Consider the following 15054-nt stretch of genomic DNA (forward strand, 5'->3'; position numbering starts at 1 on the left):
ATGCCATAACATCTTTCTATATGCCAATAAAATGCCATAAAAACCCACAAAATGCCCTAAATAAAATATATATATATGAAATACAAGAAAAACCAGGCCCAATATGGGAATCCCTGCCCAGCTCTGACTGAGGCAGCACCTTCTCGGTACCTCCTTGACACCAGAGCGTGAGGGCAATGATGGACCAGAGGAAGGGTGATGGTCATCACGACAGGGCCTGGCTGCGGGTGGGAAGACACCGGCCAAGGCTGCAGGTGGCACCCCCAGTGTCCCCACCCTGTGCCTGCTGTCACAACGGCTGTGGGGACAGGCTGACCAAGGGCAGGGTGTCTGCTGTCTCTTGGCACCAGCTGAACACAAGTCTGATGAGGAGCAGATGAGAGACCTGGAGCTGTTCAGCCTGGAGAAGTTAAGGGAACTGGGGCTATTTAGCCTGGAGAAAAGGAGGCTGAGGGGAGACCTTATCGCTGTCTACAACTACCTGAAAGGAGGTTGTAGCATGGAGGGTGTTGGTCGCTCCTCCCAAGTAACAAGCCATAGTATGATACGAAATAGCCTCAAGTTGTGTCAGGGGAGGTTCAGATTGGATATGAGGAAAAAATTATTCACTGAAAGGGTTGTCAGGCACTGGAACAGGCTGCCCAGGGAAGTGGTGGAGTCACCATCCCTGGAGGGGTTTAAAAGGTGTTTAGATGAGGTTCTTAGGGACATGGTTTGATGCTACAGTTAGGCTATGGTTGGACTCGATGATCTTAAGGGTTTCTTCCAACTGGAATCATTCTGTGATCCCTTAGGAAATGGATGCCACAGCCCCTATGGGGAGGTTCGTCCCCTTGTGACTCAGGGCCCAGCTGGGCTTGGTGCTGTGTCCTGACCTGGGCTCCCCCTGCTTGAAGAAGCTGTGATGAAGTGTTTGAGCTGAAGCCACGACAGAGATGAGTTAAAACTATGGCCAAGTGCAATTATTGCAATGGAAATAGTCTGCAGCTCAGAGATTCCAGAGGAAGCCTATTGACATTCTTCAACCATATGGAAAAAGAAAAAAGTGGAGGCTCAGAAGACAGTTCAGCACCAGTGCGAGTCAGTCCTCTGCAAGGAGCAGCACAGGGTATCTCTGTCCTGCCACGTCCAGGACAGCCAGCTCCCCAAAGGCTCACTGAGGTCTTGCTGCGGGGCATATTAACGCTCAGCCTAGTCAATGTTAGTCCTAGATGTCTGCCACATGCATTAGCTAACAAATAATTACTTTGTGCCCATATGTTGTGTATATCCGCTTGCAGAGTCTCTCTGTGCTTGGTATAAGCCTGCAACAAATGACCTACACAAGGAGGACGCTCTACATTCATGTCAGAAACAAAAGCAGGAGCTGGTGGGATGGAGCAGGCTCGGTTCAGTACCCAGCCCAGCAGAGAGCAGCTGTTGTTATGTGTGACTGGATCAGGCACCTTCTGCCTTCACAATGTACTTTGCTCGAGTGGTGCCAGCAACATAATTGGTCTTGGAGAAGCCTTTGAAGTAATGAGGCAGTTTCTATCACACACAAAGTGGCTTGTTCAAATACTCAGCCGTCTTATCATATTTTCATGTTTTATTTCACTTATTGGAAGGTGGAAATACAGTCATTGTGTACACAGGAAACCTGAGGCACTTTGGCTTCGGCTAGTTTCTATTAATGCATAGGTGTAAACTGGTATGTACAGTCATTTCAGACTGTGACCTTTTGCTTTAATGTAAATCTGTTCCCGCACACCTCTAAGCTGAACCAGAAAATCACTGTTCTGTCAAGTAAATGTTCACACAGTTTCTGTTTAAATAGAAGCTTAATTATCCTAGCATTAATTTCTACCTTAATTTGTGCGATTTTCTAATGACCTTGCATGCATACTGCTTCTCCTTTTTTTACTCTATCAAATAAGAACAGATTCTGACATAGCCAAGGAACTGAATCCAAGGCATTAATTCATGGAGTTTGTATCTCAAGAGCTCCGCTACATAACAGAAAGCCAATGGGAAGAAAATCACTGAACATTATTCAGGAGCTGGCACTGATCTGTGGCCAGGAACATTTGAGACTGAGCCCAACATTTATACTAGTTATTCACTTTTCCAACCAGTTTTGTTTATCCTACTAGTTCTGGTTGTAGATACTTTTATCTTGCTTCCTAAGGAGCTGAAGAGTATATGCTTTTGCTGCCTGAAATATTTTTCTTCCTGACCGTCATTTACAACTCTGGAAATTGCTGTTCAAGTTCAGGCAAATTTGGCAGGTAAAGTTCCTAGATGTTTTGTGGAAATCAGTGGCTGGACAATCTATTGGAGCCCGTCCTTAGGGGAGTGCAGCTCTCGTTCATGCTGAGAGGCAGCAGACAACTGGCCTATCAGCAAAAGCATGGACAAAAATCTGTAGGAAACGTAACTCATTCCTCAGGAAGCAACTTGTATTAGGTTTCTGTTTCACAGAGAATGCTTTAGAGCAGTGACCTAACTGACAAAAACTGATTTGTATAGCAATTTATAAAGTGAATTTCTTGAAACACAGATAAATCATTTAATGACTTTGGACTGCAGAGAAAATTAGGAGATGCTGAACTATCAACATTAATGTCAATTCGTAAGGAAATGCACGCTATGGTAAGGGAACTTGGTACAATCCTGAAGTTACTTTATAATGATGATGTAGGATTATTTATTTGCTCTAGCAAATTAACTGTAGCATAAACTGGTAGTATTTTCACTTTGAGCTAGTACGTTGGCCTGAAATTGTCAGAGTTCAGGAGTGTGTAGCATCATGGTACAAGCAGGGGTGAAACTTTCCTGGAGCAGAATGGAAGAAGGAGTTGAGGAAGCAATTAATTGATTCAGCCATCCCATCCTAACCGATCACCCACTGAAGTCAGCCCCCCAAGCTGCACATCTGAAGCTCTAAGTGGCTGCTGTGGGTGTGCAGCTGAGAGGTTCACCTCTCTGAACAGCTCTATACCAGGAAGGAGCAGAGTGAGCCCCTAAATAGCCTGCACCCTCAGCTGGGCGGGAGGGGAGGCGGGAATGAAGTCAAGTCTCAAGCAAGATAAGCTTTGGTGTAGTTTCTCAACTGACTAATGTTAATGGAAATTAGCGTTAAAGGAATCTGGTTGACTAACACTGAGTGAAGTTGGCAAAACAGAAAACAGATTATTGAAGATTATTATAGTCTGGCCTTTGAAGTTTCTGGCCCTGTATGACGTTTCCCAAGACTCAAACATCAAGGATGTGAACAGCAGAATAAATGAAAGGCAGCTGTGACAAATCAAAGAAAGGAAGTTCAAATAACTCCAAAGCTCCACAAGTAAGACACAGAACAATGAACAGCGAGATAACAACATATGTTATAACAGTGCACATTACCAGTGTCAGGCTCCAGTCCCCAGGCAGCACGGCAGGGGGATGACTTCCCAGGCGTGATCTCAATTCAAGTGCTTGGGAGCTCTACAGTAATATGGAGTGAGAAAACTGGGCTGCATGAAATGGGGTGTTTAAATGTTCAGGGAAGATTTACACACTAGAAACGTCTGAATGTCCTTCAAAGCACCAGGTAGGTAGCTGTGAAAATAAAAAGTGATAAAGCCAGCACTGGAAAAACCGGCATGGCACCAAAGTTGTGTATCGTAACAAGTTAACAGCCTGGTGATAATTACACGATTTACACTTACAGTTCTTGGAGATTATTCCACAAGAGAGACTCAGTTTGATTTAAGCCTCACAAAACCTACTTCAAGGATTTATTTTTTTTTCAGGTAAAATGCCATCTGCAATATTTAAAATTAGTATGTATGTTACATTTTTATCCGTTAAATGACAGTTTCTCATTGTCTAGAAATAGCTGCCATTGTGTTTCAACACAGAAGGTGACTGTGGCAGCTGGAGCTGTAGGTGTGACTGGAGTTGGAGCACAAGAGCCCGCAATGCTGTTTCTGCATGTTGCAGGCTCCTGTGAGACACCAGGAGAATAACTGTCTACAACAAATGTGCTGCACTTCCTTCCTGGGAAAACAAAAAAGAGAGGAAAAGAAAAATGAAACAAACAAAATATAATTATACCATTGTATAAACCCACAGTGCACACATATCTTGAATAATGATTTTCTAGTCTGTCTCAAATGTAAGAACACTGCTGAAATGAACAGAAAGTTATGGATAACAGGAGAGAAGATGTTTCTGTGCAACACATTATGCAATTTGTGATATGTGGTAGCAAACAAAATGTGTCTGATCCACAGAAGAGTTAAACAAATTCATAAAGGTTAGATGTGCTCGTCTCTGTTAATCACAATGTTCAGGTTTTAGTCATAGCTCATAACCCTAAGTAAGCTCGAACCCCCAAAATCACCAGAGCACTTGCTCTTCTGCTCTCCACTGGAGTTGATTATTGAGTTAGACGTATTTTTACTCGTTTTGTTTTAAATGAACAGCTAAAATAGCAAAGCTGTGGCTTGCATATTCTGTATTCCAGGCTTTGATTAATTTGTTTATTATGTCTCAGTAAAACTATCATACTTGATGACATCAGGCAGCAAAGCACCACAAAGCAGGAGATAATGAGTCCAAGACTCAAAATGGGAAAATTTCAGCCAATTAGTAGAATAACAAGATAGCTCATTCCTACGTCAGATAAGTGCTGTCTTGTGACTCTTTAATAGGCCAGCAGGGAGATGCAAAACAGTTATATTCAAATTAGGAGAAAATAAACAGTTGTAACTAAACCTAAATATTTGTGTAAACTATGCAATAGCTTGGAGTATGTCAGTGACGTAAAATTATTTCTGTGCTGGAAACAGTGGAGAAGAAACACTGCAGTACAAAGCTGGAGCGCACAGGTCAAAATAACTGGGGCACAAATACCACCAACACAGTTCAGCAATGACTTTGAGAATGTCACAGCACACAGCTGTGACAAGCGAGAACCCAGATGCCCAGCGCACATGAGACGAGCGCTCAGATACCTCTTTTGTTGTTATGTCATTTCTCTGCAAGAAGAACATCTGTAGTTGCGAACAAAGCCAGAGGATCTGTCATGCTACATGGGTGTCAGTCATGACAAGGTGGGGTAAACCTGAACAGGTTGGTACCCAGCCCAAATTCATCGCTTCTGCCAGTCTCAGCCAGTCAGCCATGACATTCTTGTCACGGAGGCAACCCACAGGTCAATTTAAGGGACAACAAGGTCCAAAAACAGCTTTTATTGAACCGGTGAGAAACAGGGTTTTAGCACTCCAAAAGTGACTTAAATACAGGTTCGGATATCAGTTGAGGAAAATTATTGAGACAGCAACTAATACAACAGGCGGTCCACAATGTGCATGCACGTGGCTTCACCCAGAACAATGCCGGAGCCATCCCCGAGTCCCGGAGGAGTACACACTTGCCTGAACACGGTGCGGGATTATTTTTAAAGAGATACACGTACTTGTAGTGAGTACGGAAAGTGTGCACTCACGATTCCGCGAGAGTAAATTTATAATACGCTCTCAGTCCTGCGAGAGTTATTTTACACGTGCAAATGTGCACGGAATCCTACACGTGCTTATGTGGAAGCACGGGAGGAAAATACACTCACGATTGTGCGAGGGGCTCTCGGCGGCCACTCATGATTGTGCGAGGAAATAAAGTACTTGTGCAAATGTGCACGGAAAGAAAATACACCCATGATTCTGCGAGGATTAATTTTACACGCGCTCATATGGAGCACGGAAAGTTATACGTGCATATGTGCACAAAAAGTATAAATATACTCGCAATCCTGTGAGAAGTTTTACTCACATCCGTGGTGGCGAGGCAAGCGCAGTCCCCATCCCGGGGAGGGGGGCTCTCGGGGGCAGCATCTTGCTCGTGCTCCGAGAGACCCGCGACAATGGGCGGAGTCTCGACGAGAGTCCCGTTTTTATACTGGCTGATCAGATCTGACTGTAGGCATTCCAGAAGCTTCTCTGCACCCCCACACTGGCTGTGGGTGCCCCTGAAGCCTCCAAACATCCCCCACACTGGGCACGGCTCAGTGTGCCTTGGCACTCCCTTCTGCTAATGTCCCAGGAGCCAGGGTGCTCTGGGCCAAACAAAAGAAGCTGTTAGCCTCAAGTAGCAGAGAAAGAGGGAGATGTGCCATACTGAAGGAGGGAGGGGGGTTGCATTCTGCCACAATTCTGTGCTACAGAGCATGTCCTCACAGTGTAAATGCTGCTGCAGCGGGCGGGAAGGTGCAATGATTTCTGTTAACATTGGCAGGAAAGAGCAGGACAATTTTTTCAATAATATATTAATTATAGAGACACAGTCCCTTTTATATTTAGACAATTTGACAGGTGTGCATGCCATTTAATGCATGAGTACGCCATGGAAGTCTTTTGCTCCATCTACATTTTCTGGATAGATCTCCAGAGTGCTTCTACCACAGCAAAAAATGGGAATTCAGACACAGCTATTTTGCTAATTGGCAAAATTAACAGCAATACTTTACTGCAGGCCCTAAAATTTAATCACATGATACACCTGCTGCTAAAATTATTTGAAACATCGTTGTCATTAGTACCTAGGAGATAAATGTCTATAAATAAATGGAATTAAATGTATTTTTTAAAAGTACTGTTTAGAGTGTTCTGTGGATAATTTCAGGGCTCAGTATGGAGACATTATTAATAGGGACATACTAAACATCAGTATGTGTCATCTGGCCAGTTATACTGTCTCAATTCTTAACTAGTATCTGCGTAGTAGTAACCCCAGAGTTATTTTTTTTAAGTTAATATATTATTATTTTTTGAGACATTGCTAGGGCTAGGGGTTACAAGTATATCCCAGCAAACTACATACATATAATATCTGTATGAATCTAAAATAAATAAATAGATTAATTAATTAATGTGACAACTATAGCCATATTATGCAAAATATTAATAAAAAGGGCGAAGATGCATGAAATATTCTATCTGTGAAGAGTATACAATGGAGGAGTGGTGCAGGAAAAGGATAGTGAAGAACAGCAGGATGAAAACTCTAGTGAGGACTATGAAGAAGCCAATATAGTAAAAGGTCATGTAACAAAAAGAGCAGAAGCCTGACAAACGGAAAAACTCAAGCAGCAATACAAATAAGCACATCATAAAAATTCTGTCCAAAAAACCCAGTGTTGGCATGACTTACGAACTGCAGAACAATTATCTGATTCTGTTAAATTCTGGTTGTTTCTCCTGTTTCTGATTGTAGGGCTTTCTAGTCTTACCCTCAGTCTTGTTGAATAATGAGATCTCAGGCTGGAGCATTCCAAGAATTACCAGTTAGTTCCATTTGGTCACTCTTAACTTTCCTCCTGGTGCTGAAATGCCAGATGAGCAGGCTATCCCTTTCCCATCCTGCTCCCCAGTATACCCAGGAGTCCTTTTAGTCCCATGTTCTTTTTAGCCCCAAACCATATGCTTGGCATGAAAGTGCAAAAAACTACAGACATCTCTGCAAGGAACACTTTGTCCTGAAGATTTCCAGCTACATTCCTCAAAGGGTATTACTAGGGCCTCTGCCTAAAGAATGCATGTTCCTGTATCAATTGTATTTTTGACTTTTTTTTTTCCTGTGTAGATCCTAAATATCTGTAGCTTTTTTCTCCTGCTGCTGAATACTAGAGCTTGTATTGAGGCCAAGCATTTTTCCATTGTAATCATGGTATCAATGAGTAGCTGGAATTTTTTTTCTTACAGCTCTGTGAGTAATGATTAGTGGTGACTGTATCACAAGGGATATCAATGTCTTGGGATGCTGAACAATTTGACATCATGTGGTAAGCCATAACAGGGACAACAGAAGTAGTTTTCCATTCATTGGATGTTTTGGCCTCTCAGATCTGCAATGACTCTTGACTTGGAACATAATTTCATTGCCTGTACAGTTAGGAGAGATCCTTGTCCTCTCATCTTCTCCCCTCTAGGTGCTGGAAGCTGAGTCACCAGTTTTGCTGTGGACCTTACCTAACAGAATTGCCTTTCCTCTGGAAATTGTTTGGCAAGTGAATGAGGAGGCTGCTCACATCATCAGCTGCATGAGAAGAGATACTGTGTGGGGCTTGTGGTGAGACACTGCCCTTACAGCCCTCTTTAGAGAGCTAAATGAGCTTTCTCCCAAAATTTAACAAATTGAATGAGAGAAACATCAAAGACCACTAAGAAACTTAGAAATAGTTAAAAATTCTAAGCAAGTTCCATTCCTGGAGGGGTGGGTGCTGGAGTCTGCCAAATCAGGTTATGGGAAAGGTACAGGTGGAGCCGATCCTATTCCATGGTGGGGACATGCAGTACGTGGGTCTCCTGAGACACTTCCAGGCCTGTTTTCTCCACTGGCATCTTGAAGAGTGACAATTTGGAGGGCTTCTCTCCAGAGAGAGGAGTCAATGCAGACAAGGAGGAAAGGTCTCATTTCTCTGCTGGTTGCTGTGGAAACAGGCAGCATCCCACTGTGAAGACAGTGTGATACACAGGGGAAAGCTCTGAGGGACATCACAAAGACAATTAATTCCTTCCAGCTCCTACCTCAGCCTGGCTCTGGTGCTGCTGTCTTCCTTCCAGCTTCTTCTCTTCCCTTCCTGATTCTCTCCCGCTCTTTTATTCAGCTCAAGTCCCACTTCTGTTCTTAGTGGAACTCTCTTCTCCCCATTCCTTTTCTCTTCACATCTCTTTCCTGTACCTTTTTCTCCACATTTCACCCCACTTCCCTGCGTGAACTCACCTTGGTGAAGTTCCTCCCAGACACAACTACAGACTGATTTTCGGATGCTTTTTCTTTCTGCTGAGGCATGGAGAGCAGGGCAGTGTTCCCAGTACAGTTCAGCCTTGGCAATATTATTACCAGGTTCTGTATTTCACGACACCCAGATTTGCTCTTACAAGAAAACCTTGCTATGCTTCTGCTTCATCCCAGTTGTGTCTGTTGGTGCCTCCTTCCACAAGTTCCTTTGGCACCCAGTTTCCCTGAGGCAGACCTGCAGCAAAGAATTCTGGTTCTCTGTAGCACCAAAAATACCTTTTCTTTGCTTCAATAAGGGGACTGGTCATATCTGGTCATTTTGTTATATCTCAGTACAACATGGTATCTGATTTATTTCAGAAACATGTTGTACTGAGTTTATCTCATTGCTTCACAACTCCAAGAGATCTGTAAATATTCTGAGAACCCAGGAGGTCCCAGACAAACACTTTCTTGTAAGTTGCTTTTGTAAAAGAGAATATTGACTTATCTAGTATTTTTCTAGCTTTGATTTTTAATTTGGAATAGATTGGGTGGTTATTTTGCTGTTCATTGTGGAGAGAAGTTAATGATGGACTCAAGTATGGTTGTGTTTGTAATCCTGTGCAAAAACCATATTGTCTAAAGATTATTCCCTTATAAAATTACCATTAGCTTCATTAACAGTCTTTTTCTTTTGTTGAGCATCAATTCACAACAATTTTCTAACAGGCATTTTCATTATTTTCTGAAAAGACCACAGGGTGGCAGAATCATTAAAAATATATCTACTGGACACAGTTTATTTCATAGATGGAAACAGACGGGAGTTGGGCAGCCCAGAGCAGCTGCTGCTGGTGATGATGCCAGTGGAGCTGAGTGACACCGTCAGTTTGCAGCATGTCTGACATCTCACAGCAATGGTGGCACAACCGCAGTGCGCGGTGCCTGCTGGCCGTGCCCCAGAGGCCCGGCAGCCCAAGGAGCAGCTTCGTTAGTGGGTGTTCCTCAGGCCCGGCATGTCTATGTGCTGCACAGCCTCACGTAACAACAGGATGTGATGTGGTTAAGGATGGAGACAATGCTGAAACCTCTGCTTTGTAGACTACTGTTTGACAAAGACTGCTTTTTCTTTCTTAAAAGTCTCGTAAATCACAGAGGAGCATGATTCTGTATCTCATGGCAGCAGCTGTTTGGCATCCTGTCAAACTGTTTGCATCTGTTCCTGCCACCAGAACCACATATCCACAGATACGTGCGCACTGCATGCTTGCACCCACCACCCACCCCAAACCCTGGCTGTGGTGCTCACTCCAGGGCACAGAAGAGCCAGATCACCTAAGGCAAGGTGTGCCCCTTCATGGGCAGTGTGGAAAGAGCAACAGTCAATGGAAACTCAGGCTGAGAAGCAGGAATAGGTGGCAAAGGACTAGTAAGGAACAGTGTCTTAGACTGAATCTCAGTTCTTAGGTGTTGCCTCTGAAAGGAGAAAAAAAACAAAAACAAAAAAAGTGCCTGAATGTTCAGGGCTGGTTACAGTGCAGAATGAAACCTTCAGTTCAAGCCACAGTGGTTTAAGCAAACCTTTTTGATCTTGCAATGAGACATCAGAGCGCAGTAACACAGATATAGCTGGGGGACAGCTTTCAGGAGCTGGGTTTTACCACCTAGCTAGTAGGTGTTGTCTTAACACTTGAGATGTGGTTTAGAAAAGTTCCTTTTCAGCTCTTAGTCACACTTCCCAGCTGACTCACGCCTCTCAGCCCGTGCACTAAGCTGGATACTACAAAAGCCCTGGACTACAATCTGGGCTAACATACAAAGTAGACATAGCTCGGGCTGAATGAGTTTATAATTGCTATATTTAAATGCAGAATTAATTAAGGAGAAAACAAACAAAAAATAAGTATATATGAAATCTTCAAAGACTAAGATTCAGACAGTTTTACAGGTACTTTTTGAATGGTAAATAATTTTTGTGATGCTCAAAATTAGAAATTTATTTTAAAACTACTGAATATATGAAACAAGAGGAATTAGAAAATATTCCAGGTATAATAGATAAGTAGATGTCGTGGTTTAATTCCAGCGTGGCAACTAGGATCATGGTAGCTGCTTGCTTACCTTCCCATACCCATGAAATGGGGGTGAAAATCAAAAGGGAAGGGAGAAACTTGTGAGTTGAGATAAGAACAGTTAATAAGACAACAACAACAAAAACGTACTACCACTACTAATATATATATATCAAATAAGTGATACTCACTGCAGATGCTCAGAAACTCCAATCACACCAAACAGCCAGTCCTGGAAAGGAGAGCATCCCTGGTCCCGAACAGCTGATCCCAGCAAGAGAGCAGAAAAGGCACATGGCAAACAGGCCGAAGGCTGACTGCAAACCAGCAGAACAGCCACAGGCTGAATTCCAACCAAACTCCAAATAGAGCAGAACAGAACCAAACTCCCAAACAGAACCAATGAGCCAGAAAAGCCGGCTCCAGCTGTATACTGAGCCTGACGCTAATGGTAGGGAATATTTCATTGATCAACCTGGATGTCAGTCTAGGTGCTGTCCTGTTTGTGCCACTTCCCAGCTGCTTTGCAACTGCAGCTGGAAAGTTGAGAAAAGTCCTTGGTCTTTTTCACCACCGCCAAAATATCGGTGAGTTCTTACATTCTTTTCATACCAACTCAAAAATATAGCTAGTTACTGGAAAGAAAGAAATTAGGTCTTCTTAGGCAAAGCATGGGAAACCTAGCATGTTATCATAGTATTCTCACACTAAATCCAAAACAAGAGACGATGCTAGCTACTAAAAAGAGAAGAAAATTAACTTGATTTTACCTAAACCAGCACAGTAGAGGGGCTCAAGTATATAGAACAAATGGCATCACTGGCATTGGGTAGTGCAAAATGCTGGTTTAGCAGACTGCACCGTCAACTTGAGTTACTGAGTCTACTGGTCTGATGTGAATTTCTGATCTTCTATCTTATTGAAGCTGAGTTTTTTTGATAAAATATTTATCTGTTCACAGGAACAAGCACTAAAACATGTACCCATCACTTGATTGTGCTTTAGCTGTCAGTCTGCACAGGAGTCTTGCTATCTCTGTCTGACCCAGTGATTGTGTGAACATTCAAAATGAAATGGAAAAGTTGAGTAAGGACAGGCTTAGAAAGCCCCTTTCAGATTGTCTCTGCATATCTTAGGATCAAAATGCCTTTTTCTCTGGACTTCAGCTCACTATTATAACAACTACCAGGTCAGTGACACATGATATGTAAGAATCTGAACAGATGAGAGTCTCCCTCTAATGCTGAAATTTTGGACATTCTGATAAATTCCTCCTGTTATCTCACCATGGTTGCTTTTGCAGGAACTTGGATGTTACAATAGAAAAAGAGAAGTTTAAAACATACAATTTTTTTTTTCCTGAAAACTTACTAACTTTTCCTGTGGTTTTATCGCAAGACTAAAATTAGCCTGGCCAGATGCATTCAGTCCTTTGAATCACACAAGCCCTGATTCTTCTGACCAGTTCCTAGCAGACAACTTAAATTGTTCAAACTTAGAGCAGCAAATGAGCAGCAATGAATGTAATCTATGCATTGCCAAGAATGGGAAACACTATTGTATGTAGCCTGAAAAGAGGAGGGGAGGCTGGACAATACCTGGTAGTTCCTCTGGTTTCCCTTTGCCAGGCCCCCAGTGCTAAGGAAGTGAACCAGTTGAAATGCAAAGACAAGTGAGCTCTCTTTGCAAATAAGCATGGGAATAAAGAAAATTTTCCATTGGTGTTGCAAGACCTACTTAAATGAAAAGACAACTTAAAAGCCAAAAACATAGTTTGTATTTGTCTTTCTCAGTAAGAGAGGGACCAGTTTTTTTTATATCTCATGTTTACATAATACTGGCTCTTATACAAAATATGTTAGGAAAAAAGCCTGTTAACCCATTGAACAGCTCACCTGCTGATGCCTTTTCTCCCTCCAGTGCTTCATCACCTTTTGCATGAGGTGATCAATGCCTTGTCTGACATTTTCCTGTTTAAAAAGCTTTAGTCATCACAGCAAACAACCTTATATGAGTCTCAGGAATAATGCTATAGGAGAAATGAGAAGCACACACATGAATATTGGTAATTTTTTCTTATGAATGTCTCATGCTAAAATAAGCTTGCAGAAAATTAATTAGACTACAGAATTAATTTATCAAATCTCAGATTAATTTACCAAATCAAAACGTAAGCCACAGATGCAATATTCTTTAAAGCAGTGAAAGCAATATTCTTAATTCACTATGTAAACATTTAGTGTTTCACCACTTCAGCATTTACTCAGTGAGATAAGAAAGTTTATACAAATTACCAGAATGTTTTCTGAAATCGGTACTCTAATACAATGTCCGTCTTCACACATGATGTTTCATAGAGCGTCATGACCTTGGGGGTTCCAATGCATAGCCCTATAACTTACTGCATGCCAGAGAGCCTCCAGTGTCATCAAAAGTCACTGGAGGACAGCTGAGCTTCCCCTCATGCCTTTGGTACCAACTCTCCACCAGACCTATGCACCTATTCTTACTCTTTTGATGTTTTTGAAGAGTTGATGAGTTTTAAAGTGTCCCAGGGCTTGAGCTCAAGGATCTCTCATGCTCTTTGCTGAGGAATGCCTTACTGTTAGCTACCTACCTTCATCTCCCTTAACTCCAGCCATGCTAAGGTAAAATGCAACTAACTATTGATATTTAAAACGGACACTAACTCCTAAAATTGGTCCTGTATTTATGAAAAATAAATCAATCCACTTCCTGGAGGTTACCTCAGAGGAATGTTTATTTCCCTCTTGCTGACAGGATTTCAGGCTCTGTACATGCTGTCCTGCCTTTTAGAGGAGCATCTTAGTCTTGGTGGCCAGTCTCCCCTCAGAGGAAAGGTCAAGACAATTTAATCTTTTGCTACACCTTATGTTCTATGCCAATCTGTACATTAAAAACAAACAAACAAGCAAGCTACAAATATCTAAACAGCTTACTTTATGCAGCTCATTACTGGCTTTTGACTGAAACATGACCCTTTGGGGTTATGTTAATTAGGCATTTTTGAGTGACAGCAGGCTTGAAGTGACTGATACCCAATTCCCTCTTCTTAGCTGCACTGTAACGGTAAGAACATGTGTGAACATGTGTAAATAAATTACAAATGGCTTATCAGTGCACAAATGCACTGTGTATGCCATGTATAATTATTAAATAACTCAGTACAGGAAATTGCACTGGCCTGCATTTTCCAAGTTGCAAGACTATGCAAGGAAAGATGTGCATTTCAGGCTGCAGTTCCACAAGCACCCAGACTCAAGCCAATAGCTTGTCACCACCCGAAGACAGTTTCTTCCCCCTTTTCCTCTCCCGCTTCCTCCTCTTTTGTTCCTGCTACAAGCTGCCCAGGCCTACTGCACCTCAGTGCCAGCTCTGGCACTCCGTGGACCCTACAGCCATCTGTGTAGCTCTGCTCACTAGCCCAGGAGAAACCGTCCACCTTCTGGTACTCTTCTGCCTGTTTCATGAATTGAATTGCAGCAAGCAGGGGTCTTAGAAGTGGGAAAGTTAGCATAAGACACATTGCAGATTGTGGTGTCGGAGCAGAGAACAGTGTATCCCCCTTCCAGCAGTGGTGAACAGCTGAATCACAGAATCATAGAATGGTTTGGGTTGGAAAGTACCTTAGAGAACATTTAGTGTCAACCCCCCTGCCGTGAGCAGGGACACCCTCCACTGGACCAAGTTGCTCAAATCAGCCAAACCCCGGTGATGGAGCTGATGGCTTACTCAGAAATGTTCTGTAGTGTACAATGACATTCTCTTGAAATTGTCTTTTCTTGATAAAAATTACCATGTAAATACTTTGCCCTAACGATAAGGTCAAATGAGACAGTTTTTTCAATTCCCTTTTTGTTTCCAGCTCTGTGAATCTGTACTTCCTATGTTTTCAGTGTGAGTGTAATTAGAGGGTGTTTGCAAGTGTTCAGATTAAATGCACGTCTTCCAAATGTACAGCAAACAAGTTCAAGCTGTAGTTTTTAGAGTCCTAAGGTGTTCTCTCTCTGGCCCATACCATGAATGAAGCGAAGGCAGATTCTGTTTTGCTCCCTTTGCTGTGGATCTCTAGTGCTCTTTGAGACCCACAAACGTGCTCATTAAAACGACTCTACTGGGTTGAACCAAAGGTCCATACAGTCCAGTATTCATCTCAGTGGCTGTAAACGGATGCTTAGGGAACAACAGAGAAAGCATATATGAAGTGTCTTACAAG

Source organism: Columba livia, chromosome 2, assembly GCF_036013475.1.
Source record: "Columba livia isolate bColLiv1 breed racing homer chromosome 2, bColLiv1.pat.W.v2, whole genome shotgun sequence".
Taxonomy (NCBI): domain Eukaryota; kingdom Metazoa; phylum Chordata; class Aves; order Columbiformes; family Columbidae; genus Columba; species Columba livia.